At 39.0% G+C, this 16,585-nt stretch overlaps 1 long non-coding RNA gene across 1 annotated transcript; it reads left to right on the forward strand.

The window, feature by feature from the left end:
* Nucleotides 1-2,667: 2,667 nt before the first annotated feature.
* Nucleotides 2,668-13,224, forward strand: LOC110520987 (uncharacterized). The gene is made up of 2 exons (XR_002473073.3): nucleotides 2,668-2,896; nucleotides 11,358-13,224. It is a non-coding gene; the product is annotated as an uncharacterized LOC110520987 (long non-coding RNA).
* Nucleotides 13,225-16,585: the final 3,361 nt, after the last annotated feature.

Consider the following 16,585-nt stretch of genomic DNA (forward strand, 5'->3'; position numbering starts at 1 on the left):
TCTTATCAGTGCTTGACTTGGACTGAAATAGGTTGCGGTGTTGTGCAGAAAATCTCCCCCCTGCCAGAACCCCCCCAAGCAATAAACATTTCAGAACAACTATGGCTGAATTATTATCCTTACACTTTCAAAAATATTAGTCGAATAATACATGGGAGGGATGACGACTTTTGGCAAAGAGATGTATTTATAGACTAATTATTATCAGTAGCGGATTTAGGTACAGGCGACATGGGCAGCCGCTCACAGCAGCATCTTGCCGGGGGCGGCACCGGGCGCTGGGGAGGGCGCTGAAGTGAGGGTTCGCCCAGGGCGCCATTAAAGCTAGAACCGCCATTTACAGCTGACTCAAATAGTCTACAGCTGTCTGTCCCAAGCTCACTTGGGGAAACTCTGAGGGCCCAGAATACTTTATACAATGTTGCAAGTGCGTTGCAGACAGGCCATGTGTAGCCAGTGTGATGAATAGGATATTTATTTTTAATCAGGATATTTTCTACCTGCAGGCTGCAATGTTTTAATTTTTTGGCTTTATGTAGGCTATTTTTACATAGTTGGCAATGGCAATAGAAGTTACTTTTTAGGTTTGTATCATTTTTATTTAGATTGGGTGGGCGGGGGTTCTACTAAGCAATAAGAAAAGTGTTTTAAGAAGGTAATACCAAGGATAATTTAGCTATTTGATTTTGAACGGACCCCTTGAAGTATCATATTATATCTTAAAAAATGATTTGAGTACATTTTTTTTGCCTCACTACTACACTGTAAAAAACGTTTTGGGGATTAAGTCAAAATAATTTATTTAATTTATTCAAGTCAACTAAATGTGTAAAATGTGTTGATTTGACAAATCATGTTAAGTTGAGTTGACAACAACTCAATAAAAGCTTTAAACAAAAAAAATCAAGTTCAGTTAGCAAAGAACAATTTGCTTAGTCAACTTTCAAATCAGAACTAATAAGTCAAATAAACTAAAACAAGATCCCTGTTGTTGACAAAAAAATTACATTTTATATTAACTATAAGTCATGAAATTGTCTTAACTTACAAAACCAAGTTGAATCAGCTATGAAGCATCTCTTCCCTCAACTTTGAAATGAGATCCAATAGGTAAAATGAAATCAATAAAGACAACATTTGTTTGGACTTTAAATGTCCAGTTAGGATAACTACAAATCTTGTAATGAACTTTACTTACAAAATTAAGTTAAATCTGCTAAGACCTATGTGTTAATTTAACGTTCAATTCAGAACCAAGAAGTCAAATCAACAACACCAAGATAACAGTTGTGTTTACCAAACATTTCAAGTTTTAATAACTACAATTAATTACACTGTCTTAACTTACAAAATCAAAATCAATTTGAATCATCTAAGAACAATTTTTTCAGTCAGCTTTCAAATCAGAACTAATAAGTCAACTAAACTATAATAGATCCTAGCTGTGTAGACAAAAAAAAATGGCATGTTATATTAACTACAAGTCATTACATTGTCTTAACTTAACTTAATCAAGTTGAATCAGCTATGAACTATGTGTTCCCTCAACTTTCAAATTAGATCCAATAAGACAAATTAACTAAATGAATACAACAGTTGTCTTGACTTTACATGTCAAGTCAGGATAACTACAAATCTGTACATTAACTTAACTTACAAAATTAAGTTAAATTGGCTGAGACCTATGTGTTAATTCAACTTTTAAGTCAAATCAGTGGTGTGTGCAACTGCCTCCAGTGCACATGTGCTGTTGTGTGGGATTGAGTCTGGGTTTGAACTTATTAATTATTGCCCTAATAGTGTACCTATTGTTTAATAGTGGAAACCATTTATTTATTTATTTTTTATTTGTGAGTGTTTTTGCTTTTCCACATTGTGATTGATGAAAAAGGCATATTCCATGAGTGTCAACTTATTTTTATACCCCAGTTTAAAGGAGCCATGGAAGGCCACAATACAGCTCCCTTTTTCATACGTAAGAATCCCTACGGGGTGCTAACAATTGTCACAACTGTCATTTTGTTGATCAGTTTGTTTTAAATGGAATTTGATTGGTGCAACTTTGCTGGAGTGACTTCCCCCGTTTTCCATGCAGCCAATAAATTCTTGTTTTGTCTGTGAGGGAAAAGGTCACATGCAATATCTAATTTTCTCATTTCTGACACCAATGCAGCAAACGTTAAAGAATATGGAGCCACATAGCATGAAATGTGTCAATTGTATGGGCTATGGGTTAGTATTGTGTTAGCTGAGGGTAACAGGTTTTCACTGCATAAAGGTCATGTGTAACTCTGCCAAGCTGCTTGCTTAGCAAGTCGGCCTATTGCTTATTCCTGTAAGACTAACTGTAAATCGCTCTGGAAAATAGTGTCTGCTAACTGACTAAACTGTAGGAGAATGATTTACATATACTATTTCACTATGCATTCACATGTATTAGTGATCCTAATATTGGGCCTAAGCTTTCATGGCAGGCCATCTAGCAATTCGTGTTTTGTGAGGCCAATGTAGTGAAAGTAATATGTGTAATGTTGCAATTGGTTATAAAATAGATTAACTACAAAAAAAAACAATCGGAATGCATCAGATCACCTGTCCCATTGTGCGATATTTGTGTAGAGTTTGCTCCTTGTTTGCAATTGATAGGGGATATAGATCAAACTTAATTTGGTTTAGCACTTGCTCCTTGTAATTCTAGTAATCAATGAATTCTTTAACAAAAGTGTATAATGTTTAGAATCGAACATATGTTTTATTTACTTAAGCCTGGTCATACTATCACAATTTATTTTAGAACTGAGTGTTAATTTATAGGCGGCTGCTTCCTTTCAGGAATTGGCTTGATCAAGACCGTGCTTCGGCAACTATTCTACTGCATTCAGCAGCTTAGCAAAAGGTGAGTGTCTCCTTTAAAACAATACAACCACTAGCATGGTATGTATCTACTTGGTAACCTACACGGTATAAATATTTATTGGGTAAGTTAACAAGTGCCCTTAATAAAAAATAATGATAACTTTTCAGCACAAGAATTGCAAGGACATTAGCCACTATGTTACATGCCAGAGAACGTTAGCTGCTTAGCACCGCACACGCTCGATGTTAATTTGGTTAAATTAAGAAAGAAAAACAGATATTTGGCTACGTTTGGCAAATATTATTTTACTATATCAGTTTAAATCGGATTACCTGTGCAATTCTGCTACGTGTACTGTAGTAAAATTGTAGTTAGGCTTGCTGTTATGAGCTGTTAAATAGGACCGCTCTAGCCAGCAGCACACATGGCACCAAATTGCAGACATGCTGACTAACTTGTCATTTGTTTGATAACCTGTATAACAGTAGCTAGCTACAAACGCCAACTGTAGCTATGCTTGTAGTTATAATTACTATTAGATTGGGTGGTAATGAGCTGTTATCAGTTGTAATTGTGGTTGCAATATCAGTTGTACTATTGTGGTTGTATTCAGTGACTTGCTAGCCAAACATCAGATATAGGCATGTGTAGCTAAGTAAATTCTCCAGTGTATGTTGTGGCATTTAGCTAGGATGCTGTTATCTAGGATGCTGTTGGCTAGCATACTGCTATCTAGCATAGTGTTAGTTAGGACCGTTAGGACACGTGCCCGAATTTGCACATGTGCTGTTTAAGTTCAAGTGGGTTTAGTTAGCATGGTGCTAGATAGCGCAAATGCACACGTGCTGATAAAAGCTGATTGTTGGCTAGCTTGGAAATAGTTTGACAACCTGCATAATAGTACAAAGGAACGACGTTTGCTAGCCATGCTTCTAATTAGTATTTGGTTTTAAACCTATCTTTTTTTCCAAAGTATATGATTTAAAACTTGGTTAACAATATTCCTATGATTAATTAGCCTCATCTTGTAAGTAGTAATGTCAGCATATATTTGAATATTTTACAATTGTTAGTTTGGGTGTAATGAGATGTTATGTTAATTAAACACACCATGTTATAAAAATGAATTTTGAAGTTAGTAAACAGGTTTACCTAGACAGCACTTATTGCACTTATCTAATCAACGCATCCTTATTAGACATTACAAATTGAAGCATGCACATTATGCAAGAACCTGTCCATTACCATGTATCCATCAAGACTGTCCATCAGAAATAGCACTCAAGAAGCATTTGACTCAACACCAAAGAAATGCTCATGAAACAGTTACTGCTTGTATAAAAATGTGACCTCTTGTCATTTTTCTGAGCCCTGTAATGTTAAGCAGTACTTTTCTCATTTGAGAAGTCATTTCATCAATAAGGATTATATGCAAGGAGAGATTCAGAAAATAAGTCCTGGCTGGGTAACTGTTGATGCAGCAATGTTGACTACTTTCTCATTAAGAAGAAAGGAGATTGTGGAAAATGAGCCCCTTGTGATTGACTTGTGATAAAATTTAGATGGCCAGCGTTATTCAGACATAAGTGCTTATTTAAAGTCTGCAAAAGGTCCAATAAGATTTTCTGTGATTGTTGAAATTAATAATATACAGTTTCTCATACCTCAAGAGCTCGTCTCCCTTCAGATCTTTGTGCATTTTGAGTTGGTGATTAGAGGACACAAAGAACTACATAAGTTATTAATGTAATGCGCTTTCCAAAAATGTATTCCTTTTATCTGTAGTGCTCTTAGGCTGGGTGGAAAAAACATAACTCTTGACTGTTTATAGGTCACACAAATGCAGGGCTCTATAGAGTGTAAGCCTTTCACTCACATTTTCTGAAATCAATTATGACTATAAACCATTGTTGTTTTCAAAGTATTTCTGTCACTTAGTTTCATAGCTTGACTCTGAATCCCTTAACTTTATTCAACATTGAGCGCAGAGGCAGTCACAGGCTGTCATAGATACATTTTAAATGATCCCTACTGAGACTTAGCTAGTTTTCATGATTCCTAGCTATGTATATTTTAATCACATGCTTCCGTGTTTTTCAGTGTTAGTTTCTGTTTAAACTGCAAAATCAAGATATACAGTGCCTTGCGAAAGTATTCGGCCCCCTTGAACTTTGCGACCTTTTGCCACATTTCAGGCTTCAATCATAAAGATATAAAACTGTATTTTTTGTGAAGAATCAACAACAAGTGGGACACAATCATGAAGTGGAACGACATTTATTGGATATTTCAAACTTTTTTAACAAATCAAAAAATGAAAAATTGGGCGTGCAAAATTATTCAGCCCCTTTACTTTCAGTGCAGCAAACTCTCTCCAGAAGTTCAGTGAGGATCTCTGAATGATCCAATGTTGACCTAAATGACTAATGATGATAAATACAATCCACCTGTGTGTAATCAAGTCTCCGTATAAATGCACCTGCACTGTGATAGTCTCAGAGGTCCGTTAAAAGCGCAGAGAGCATCATGAAGAACAAGGAACACACCAGGCAGGTCCGAGATACTGTTGTGAAGAAGTTTAAAGCCGGATTTGGATACAAAAAGATTTCCCAAGCTTTAAACATCCCAAGGAGCACTGTGCAAGCGATAATATTGAAATGGAAGGAGTATCAGACCACTGCAAATCTACCAAGACCTGGCCGTCCCTCTAAACTTTCAGCTCATACAAGGAGAAGACTGATCAGAGATGCAGCCAAGAGGCCCATGATCACTCTGGATGAACTGCAGAGATCTACAGCTGAGGTGGGAGACTCTGTCCATAGGACAACAATCAGTCGTATATTGCACAAATCTGGCCTTTATGGAAGAGTGGCAAGAAGAAAGCCATTTCTTAAAGATATCCATAAAAAGTGTTGTTTAAAGTTTGCCACAAGCCACCTGGGAGACACACCAAACATGTGGAAGAAGGTGCTCTGGTCAGATGAAACCAAAAATTGAACTTTTTTGGCAACAATGCAAAACGCTATGTTTGGCGTAAAAGCAACACAGCTCATCACCTTGAACACACCATCCCCACTGTCAAACATGGTGGTGGCAGCATCATGGTTTGGGCCTGCTTTTCTTCAGCAGGGACAGGGAAGATGGTTCAAATTGATGGGAAGATGGATGGAGCCAAATACAGGACCATTCTGGAAGAAAACCTGATGGAGTCTGCAAAAGACCTGAGACTGGGACGGAGATTTGTCTTCCAACAAGACAATGATCCAAAACATAAAGCAAAATCTATAATTGAATGGTTAAAAAATAAACATATCCAGGTGTTAGAATGGCCAAGTCAAAGTCCAGACCTGAATCCAATCGAGAATCTGTGGAAAGAACTGAAAACTGCTGTTCACAAATGCTCTCCATCCAACCTCACTGAGCTCGAGCTGTTTTGCAAGGAGGAATGGGAAAAAAATTCAGTCTCTCGATGTGCAAAACTGATAGAGACATACCCCAAGCGACTTACAGCTGTAATCGCAGCAAAAGGTGGCGCTAAAAAGTATTAACTTAAGGGGGCTGAATAATTTTGCACGCCCAATTTTTCAGTTTTTGATTTGTTAAAAAAGTTTGAAATATCCAATAAATGTCGTTCCACTTCATGATTGTGTCCCACTTGTTGTTGATTCTTCACAAAAAATACAGTTTTATATCTTTATGATTGAAGCCTGAAATGTGGCAAAAGGTCGCAAAGTTCAAGGGGGCCGAATACTTTCGCAAGGCACTGTATCTCTCTGATTTGGTCCTGCAGTACATACCTACACATACGCTACGGTCACAAGACGCAGGCTTCTTAATTGTCCCTAGAATTTCTAAGCAAACAGCTGGAGGGCTTTCACCTATAGAGCTCCATTTTTATGGAATGGTCTGCCTACCCATGTGAGAGACGCAAACTCGGTCTCAACTTTTAAGTCTTTACTGAAGACTCATCTCTTCAGTGGGACATATGATTGAGTGTAGTCTAACCCAGGAGTGTGAAGGTGAACGGAAAGGCTCTGGAGCAACGAACCACCCTTGCTGTCTCTGCCTGGCCGGTTCCCCTCTTTCCACTGGGATTCTCTGCCTCTAATCCAATTACAGGGGCTGAGTCACTGGCTTACAGGTGCTCTTTCATGCCGTCCCTAGGAGGGGTGCGTCGCTTGAGAGGGTTGAGTCACTGATGTGATCTTCCTGTCTGGGTTGCCCCCCCCCCCCGTCTGGGTTGTGCCGTGGCGGAGAACTTTGGGGGCTATACTCGGCCTTGTCTCAGGATGGTAAGTTGGTGGTTGAAGATATCCCTCTAGTGGTGTGGGGGCTGTGCTTTGGCAAAGTGGGTGGGGTTTTATCCTTCCTGTTTGGCCCTGTCCGGGGTTATCGGATGGGGCCACAGGGTCTCCTGACCCCTCCTGTCTCAGCCTCCAGTATTTATGCTGCAGTAGTTTAGGTGTCGGGGGGCTAGGGTCAGTTTGTTATATCTGGAGTACTTCTCCTGTCTTATCCGGTGTCCTGTGTGAATTTAAGTATGTTCTCTCTAATTCTCTCTTTCTTTCTCTCTCTCGGAGGACCTGAGCCCTAGGACCATGCCTCAGGACTACCTGGCATGATGACTCCTTGCTGTCCCCAGTCCACCTGGCTGTGCTGCTGCTCCAGTTTCAACTGTTCTGCCTGTGATTATTATCGGCCATTCCGATCAATCGGTCGACCTCTAGTATTTGTACTTATTTGGGGGAAATACAGTGCCTTGCGAAAGTATTCGGCCCCCTTGAACTTTGCAACCTTTTGCCACATTTCAGGCTTCAAACATAAAGATATAAAACTGTATTTTTTTTGTGAAGAATCAACAACAAGTGTGACACAATCATGAAGTGGAACGACATTTATTGGATATTTCAAACTTTTTTAACAAATCAAAAACTGAAAAATTGGGCGTGCAAAATTATTCAGCCCCCTTAAGTTAATACTTTGTAGTTCACCTTCACACTCCTGGGTTAGACTACACTCAATCATATGTCCCACTGAAGAGATGAGTCTTCAGTAAAGACTTAAAAGTTGAGACCGAGTTTGCGTCTCTCACATGGGTAGGCAGACCATTCCATAAAAATGGAGCTCTATAGGTGAAAGCCCTCCAGCTGTTTGCTTAGAAATTCTAGGGACAATTAAGAAGCCTGCGTCTTGTGACCGTAGCGTATGTGTAGGTATGTACTGCAGGACCAAATCAGAGAGATACAGTGCCTTGCGAAAGTATTCGGCCCCCTTGAACTTTGCAACCTTTTGCCACATTTCAGGCTTCAAACATAAAGATATAAAACTGTATTTTTTTTGTGAAGAATCAACAACAAATGTGACACAATCATGAAGTGGAACGACATTTATTGGATATTTCAAACTTTTTTAACAAATCAAAAACTGAAAAATTGGGCGTGCAAAATTATTCAGCCCCCTTAAGTTAATACTTTGTAGCGCCACCTTTTGCTGCGATTACAGCTGTAAGTCGCTTGGGGTATGTCTCTATCAGTTTTGCACATCGAGAGACTGAATTTTTTTCCCATTCCTCCTTGCAAAACAGCTCGAGCTCAGTGAGGTTGGATGGAGAGCATTTGTGAACAGCAGTTTTCAGTTCTTTCCACAGATTCTCGATTGGATTCAGGTCTGGACTTTGACTTGGCCATTCTAACACCTGGATATGTTTATTTTTTAACCATTCAATTATAGATTTTGCTTTATGTTTTGGATCATTGTCTTGTTGGAAGACAAATCTCCGTCCCAGTCTCAGGTCTTTTGCAGACTCCATCAGGTTTTCTTCCAGAATGGTCCTGTATTTGGCTCCATCCATCTTCCCATCAATTTTAACCATCTTCCCTGTCCCTGCTGAAGAAAAGCAGGCCCAAACCATGATGCTGCCACCACCATGTTTGACAGTGGGGATGGTGTGTTCAAGGTGATGAGCTGTGTTGCTTTTACGCCAAACATAGCGTTTTGCATTGTTGCCAAAAAGTTCAATTTTTGGTTTCATCTGACCAGAGCACATTCTTCCACATGTTTGGTGTGTCTCCCAGGTGGCTTGTGGCAAACTTTAAACAACACTTTTTATGGATATCTCTAAGAAATGGCTTTCTTCCTGCCACTCTTCCATAAAGGCCAGATTTGTGCAATATACGACTGATTGTTGTCCTATGGACAGAGTCTCCCACCTCAGCTGTAGATCTCTGCAGTTCATCCAGAGTGATCATGGGCCTCTTGGCTGCATCTCTGATCAGTATTCTCCTTGTATGAGCTGAAAGTTTAGAGGGACGGCCAGGTCTTGGTAGATTTGCAGTGGTCTGATACTCCTTCCATTTCAATATTATCACTTGCACAGTGCTCCTTGGGATGTTTAAAGCTTGGGAAATCTTTTTGTATCCAAATCCGGCTTTAAACTTCTTCACAACAGTATCTCGGACCTGCCTGGTGTGTTTCTTGTTCTTCATGATGCTCTCTGCGCTTTTAACGGACCTCTGAGACTATCACAGTGCAGGTGCATTTATACGGAGACTTGATTACACACAGGTGGATTGTATTTATCATCATTAGTCATTTAGGTCAACATTGGATCATTCAGAGATCCTCACTGAACTTCTGGAGAGAGTTTGCTGCACTGAAAGAAAAGGGGCTGAATAATTTTGCACGCCCAATTTTTCATTTTTTGATTTGTTAAAAAAGTTTGAAATATCCAATAAATGTCGTTCCACTTCATGATTGTGTCCCACTTGTTGTTGATTCTTCACAAAAAATACAGTTTTATATCTTTATGATTGAAGCCTGAAATGTGGCAAAAGGTCGCAAAGTTCAAGGGGGCCGAATACTTTCGCAAGGCACTGTATATAAGGATGTCTCTTTTAGCAATGTTTTAGTTGTTTTACTTTTACTCAGCCTTTCTCCCTTGCGATTCATTCAGTTGAGAATAGTGATTTAGCCTGCTTTTTGTCCAGAAGAAACCATCTTTATCTTGGACTGCAAAGCAAAAATCAGGACCAAACATTAAACACAATACTAGGTTTGGGCGATAATAACTAACTACCATGTAAACAACTATTGATAGTTGTATTTGGCGGTTGTGAAATGTAAGTATGCTCAAGTCTTAGCGTATTTGAACGTATCACACATCCCTGGTGTATGGCAGCACACAATATTGCAGTGTCCTTGGTGACATGTCAAATTCCCTATTGTTAGACAATTAACAGAATTAAAGTGGCACTGTGAGGAATTCCAAATTCTAAACAAATCCTTTAAAAACAGTATTTCTTGTTATTTAAAAAATATAAAAAGCGATTTTGATAGGACAATTCATCCCTACACCATGCAGTGCTGATTTTGCCATTTGAACAGGAATTCCAAACAGTTTTGCTTCAACATTGTTCATCAATGGGCTCGCGCCGATCCGTCTTTAATATAAACTTTGCATTTTAGGCTGTGCTTCTGTGTAACAAATTAATTCCTTATTGTAGGGAATCATTGTCCTATCTAAATAACTTTTTCAATTTTTTTTAAATATCTAGAAATGTAGTTTTTACAGCTGGTCATTTAAAAGGAAAGTAGTAGAGATGGAATTGTACACAGTGCACCTTTTAATATAATGAATGTTGTAGAAAGAGCTGATTGTCATAATGGCACTGAATGATAAATGAGGCTTTACATGGTTTCCCCCCTCATTTTCAGTGTTGGGTAACCATGGGCCTTTGCAACGCTATAGCAGACAATTAATTGTTTTTTTGCAAATAGAAAAGAACAGACATTTTACCTCAACTAAGAACACATTCAGTCTAGACATGGGAGCAATCAATCATGGTTGACTGACGTGTTAAGGACCCTGCTTGTTTACTGGCGTCATGCTCTTGACCACTAGGCTACCTGCCACCCCACTTGCCTCAACAGTATATTTGCATATTGAGGCAGTTTCACAGAAATGGTATTGTATTATTTTTTGGTAGGGCAATGCCTCTAATCTTTGCCTATTTAATTGTATTTATTTTTTTACCCCTTTTTCATGGTATCCAATTGTTTTAGTAGCTACTATCTTGTCTCATCGCTACAACTCCCGTACGGAGAGACGAAGGTTGAAAGTCATGCGTTCTCCGATACACAACCCAACCAAGCTGCCACTTAATACAGCGCGCATCCAACCCGGAAGCCAGCCGCACCAATGTGTTGGAGGAAACACCGTGAACCTGGCAACCTTGGTTAGCGTGCACTGCGCTCGGCCAGCCACAGGAGTCGCTGGTGCGCGATGAGATAATGATATCCCTACTGGCTAAGCCCTCCCTAACCTGGACGATGCTAGGCCAATCGTGCGTCGCCCCACGGACCTCCCGGTCGCGACCGGTTACGACAGAGCCTGGGCGCGAACCCAGGGTCTCTGGTGGCACAGCTGGCGCCGCAGTACAGCACCCTTAACCACTGCGCCACCCGGGAGGCCATTTTTGCCTATTTTTGTTCTGTTTTCCAGAAGACAACTGATTCTGGGGAAGTCACCCGCTGAGTGAAAATCAATATACTTGTCGCTGTGGAAGGAGCTGCAGCAGATGACCCAATGCCAGTTGAGTGTGGACGTTGCCCTTCCTTTGTCGTTGTGGATGGAGCTGCAGCAGATTACCCAATGCCAGTTGAGTGTGGACGTTGCCCTTCCTGTGTTGTTGTGGATGGAGCTGCAGCAGATGACCCAATGCCAGTTGAGTGTGGACGTTGCCCTTCCTTTGTCGTTGTGGAAGGAGCTGCAGCAGATGATCCAATGCCAGCTGACAATGTGGACGTTGCCCTTGTGATAGAAGAGCAGGTGATCATACATGAGCTTCACAATGTCCCAAATGCCTTTTCCACTTTGATTGGGCTTCTTTATTTTCTGAACAAGGATCACCAAACATGTTTGAGGTACACTTTTGAGGTTGTTCAGAAAATATTCTTGAAGACAGGTGCAGAAAACTATTTGGTGTGTTTTTGTTTTACTGGCATTAGTTCAGTTAATTCCTCAGACAACGATGCTGTTATTTGCCTAAATCTTACAGATCTCTGTTTTGGGAAGACTTAAGTTATCTTATTTTTACATGTGATCTTCAGTCTGCAAACTACAACCGTCTTTTGTTAGAGACCATTGATTTGCTGCCATCTCTTCCCATTAACTAAAGTGCATTCTGAAAAATTATAACATGCTGTAAACATTTTCTCACTCAACACCAACTTCTCTTAGAAACCGTTCAGAAGGTTGTCTTTGCTCAGTGTTGGATTTTTTTTCTAATACCATGCCGTAAAACTGTGTTTCAATGGTACCATTTACAAATGTGTATGGGTTTATTGGACAGTGGATTTATTTATTTTTGACAAAACATTTATCTTTAAAAAAAAATATTCTTAGCTAATATTGGTTAAAAGACCATTTAGTGACTGCAGAATTTGGCTGCTCGTTTAAATGTACCTGAAGACATGCATCTAAAAAATATATGTTATTACAAGCTAAATGGAATTAATTGATTTCAATGTAAGTTGTTGAATCGATCAATGTACTCTTGATAGTAAATCAGTTATTGTAAATATAAAGTCATTTTAAAATGGAGAAAAGCTTTACCTAATCCGAACATTGTTCAACTGGGTTAAATTAAGTCGACATGTTTTTTAAGTCAAAGTGTTGCGTTTGAACAGTGGTTCTCAACTTGCAGCCTGTGGCAAGCTTGTATGTTATGTCATTAATAGTATAGTTATTTATTTGTGTGACCAGCTTGACTTGCTCGTAGCCACAGTGTAGCACCACCAGCCAAACAGGTTGAGAACCCTGTGTTACAATAACTCAATATGAAGTAGGCTTGACTTAAGTGCATGTTGTTTGAACAAGGATTGTAAATGATTAACTCTTTTAAATGTGGCTTTAGATCAGATAACTCACACTTTAATGTTGTTCAACTTATTATTTTCAGTTATCTAGTTACATGACCTTGTTCAAGCTCAGAGTACATTACATGTCACCTCATCCTAGCTCAGACAATTTTGTTAGATTTTAAATGTAGTTATCTGTCACGTCCTGACCATAGAGAGTCCTTATTTTCTATGGTGGAGTAGGTCAGGGCGTAACTGGGGGTTTAGTCTAGTTTATTATTTCTATGTGGGGTTCTAGTTTTGTTTTTCTATGTTGGGGATTTTGTATGATTCCCAATTAGAGGCAGCTGGTAATCGTTGTCTCTAATTGGGGATCATATTTAGGAAGCCTTTTTCCACCTGTGGGTTGTGGGATATTGTTTTGAGTTAGTGCACGTAGCACCACTGTAGTCACGGTTCGTTTATTGTTTTGTTAAGTTTCACTTTCTAATAAATTATGTGGAACTCAACATCTTCTGCGCCTTGGTCCGAGTATGCTTCTTATCATAACTGTTACTTGTTATGATAACTTTATTAAAAGTTGACGTAACAAAATTGGGAAAAGATTCAACTCAGAATAGTAAGATATAATGGCAAATGGTTAACTCTTTTATAAATTGAAGTAACTGGCTTTAGTTCAGATAACTCTAGCTTTAAGGTTGTTTCCGCTTATTTCCAGTCATCTAGTTGCCTTTTTCAAGCTCAGAGCACTTAACATGTCACGTTATCCTTGCTTAGACCATTTTGTTATGTGAACTTGAAATGTAGTTATGAAAGCTGTATTACTAGTTACAATAACTTAATTAAAAGTTGACTTAACAAAATGTGAAATTAATTCAACTAAAAATGGTTGGTTATACTGACATGATGTGGACTTAATTGATTTTTATTTGTCAACATAAATGTTGCTTTAGTTATGATAACTCAACATTTATCGTTGATGTAATAAATGTTTAAGTTGATTCAAATGAGAATAGTAAGTTACACTGAAAAATGAAGCAGTGGACATAGCTGTCTTTTATTTGTCAACAATAATGTAGCTTTAGTTATTAGATCTCCACATTTATTCTTAACATAACAGAGGTTTAAGTTGATTCAAATAATATTAAATTAAGAATTAACAAATGTCAAATTAACCGTCTATTGTTAGTCAAAATAAATGTAATAAAAGCTAGGATAACGTGAAATGTGAAGTACACTGTGCTTGAAAAGGGCAACTAGATCACTGGAAATAAAAAGTTGAAACAACAAATAATTTTTTTGTGTATTAGCCTATACAAACACATGGAATAACAGATTGTCCTTACTGCTATTAGCCCATACAAACACATGGAATAACAGATAGTCCTTACTGCTATTAGCCCATACAGACACATGGAATAACAGATAGTCCTTACTGCTATTAGCCCATACAAACACATGGAATTACAGATAGTCCTTACTGCTATTAGCCCATACAAACACATGGAATAACAGATAGTCCTTACTGCTATTAGCCCATACAAACACATGGAATAACAGATTCACTACATGGAACAACAGATAGTCCCCCAAAAAAATCTAAAGGAAGTTTGTTCTGAAGTGTCTGTCCTACATGTGAGAGATCAGGAAACACGTTTATTTTTTACATGTAATTGTTAACGCAACAGTTTGACAACTATCGGTAGAGTAGAAAATGCGTTGGAAACAAATTGAACTTGAGGTTTTTATTCTATAGGAAGCAGTGGCGACCCGTCTTAAAGGGCAAGTGGGGTTGAGCCCCACCTGTTTTGAGCCCCACCTGTTTTGAGCCCCACCTGTTTTGAGCCCCACCTGTTTTGAGCCCCACCTGTTTTGCAGAAGAAAAAAAATGGTTGCCTGTTTTGCATGTTGTTTTGGCATTAGTATGTGTCACATATCAGTTTGCAAACAATGTAATTTTTTACATATTTGAGTTAAAGCAGCATACAGTCTATGTTTTGCTTTCTTGAGTATGGTAGCTCCAAAATGCAGGTGTTTCAGCCAAGCTCAGTGTTTTCTGTGGTGGTGTGGCAGCCAGCGGAAAATATGGACCGTGATTGGGTCAGTGTTCTGTCATTCATGGGGACACTATTTCACCACAAAATCTACAGGGAGAGCTCTATTTCAGGCCCCTTGGGTGCTGCCATAGAGTTACATTCATTATACATTAGTGCCGATCCAAGAAGGCTCAAGGTCATTGGCCACAGATTAAATGACGTCAAATCACGTTATATCTACCTTAGCTTTAATTGGACTGGTCATGTCAACATCATACTTGCAAAATCTTAGCTAGCAAGCCAGACAAGCAGTCATCATGAATCAAGTTGATAATCTACTTTCAAATCCTTATCAATCCTTGTCATTTGAAGAGTAATTATAGATAAAACGTATCAGTGCTCATTGGCCATTGGACATAAAACATTACACAAGTTGGAAATCATAAATTCAACAGAGTGGTTTAGAAGGAATCAGTTGGTAACTGCAAGTGTTGCAAAGCAATCACTAGCCTGCTATTCAGTGGAGTGGGTGTGTGGTCCAAGGTTTAAGGGTCTCTTTTCCAACTTCTGCCGCATTCAAAACAACTGGAAACTCTGAACTGGGAAATCTCAGACTTTAGTGAGTTCAAGACAACTGGGATCTTTGGGGAAAAAAGTAGCTCCGACTGAAAATAAGTTTTGAGCGGTCATCCAACTCGGAATTCCAAGTCGGGAACTCGGGCCTCTTTCTAGAGCCCCTACCTGAAGATCACTGACGTCATCATGATTCTACCTTGTTTTTTCCCCCAGAGTTCCCATTGTCTTGAAAGCACCATAAATCCAGAGAATACCAGACTTTGATGACAAAGTTTGATGACAAAATTTGCCAACAAGAAGGGCCGCCGCTCCACCTTCCTGTTCAAGAGAGCACAGCACAACAAGGTGAGTGCAAAAATGTCTTGTATTCTGCTTTAATATGCCAGGGAGATATGTATACTGTAGCTAAGAAAGAAATACTAAGTGTATGTTGTGTAGTAAGCTGTTAGTAGCCCATGTGCCTCACCCTAATAATTTGGTCCCTTTCCTCATCAATTTAGCCTACTGTTCTGACTTGGTGGTGCACATGTAGCCTATAGCCTATTTGAGAGAAATGTAATCATTGAATATTGTAAGAGCTTTCATTGTCTGCTTATATACCCACTTTATTCATCCTACAGTTCTGACTTGGTGTACAGGGAGATTACTGTAAAAATGGCCCATGTTCTGAATTCTGTCGCTGTACATTTCAAGCTCACTCATTAAAGTCTTAATCGAAATTAAGGTTTGCCTTTTATCCACTCATCGTCGCCTTATGCAATAGTTTGTACATCTCAACTGTCAGTAGAAACCATATTTGTTTAAGCAAGTCAGCCGTGTCAGCTATGTTTTTTTAAAAGGCAGTAAATGAGGCCGAATGAACTGTTTCGCTGCCGTAGTGGCAAAGATTCACTCCATGGTGCTGAAAAGAGGGCTCTGCTATTGGGACAGTTTATGTAGGCCCTAACAGTTTGTGGGCACTGTTTGTCACCGTTATAGTGCGATGAATGCATTGTTTAGTGTTGTGTAGTGGATTTGCTGGCGTCTACATTTGTTGGGGGGAGTTTGCACCATCAAGATTTACGTGCTAAAATCGCCACTGTATTGAACATTTTTATTCGGTAGGTAGGCCCTACATGAAAACCTCCTGTGCTTCCATTTCATCACGCAGTCATTTTTATCCACAACAAGTCTGTTTGGTGGAAACACCACTGGTGGGAAAATTAGTATATTTTCTTTATGCAGATTTTAGAATATTCAAATGAAAATCTGTCGCCAA

Source organism: Oncorhynchus mykiss, chromosome 4 (genome assembly GCF_057628025.1).
Source record: "Oncorhynchus mykiss isolate SJ-2025 chromosome 4, ASM5762802v1, whole genome shotgun sequence".
Taxonomy (NCBI): domain Eukaryota; kingdom Metazoa; phylum Chordata; class Actinopteri; order Salmoniformes; family Salmonidae; genus Oncorhynchus; species Oncorhynchus mykiss.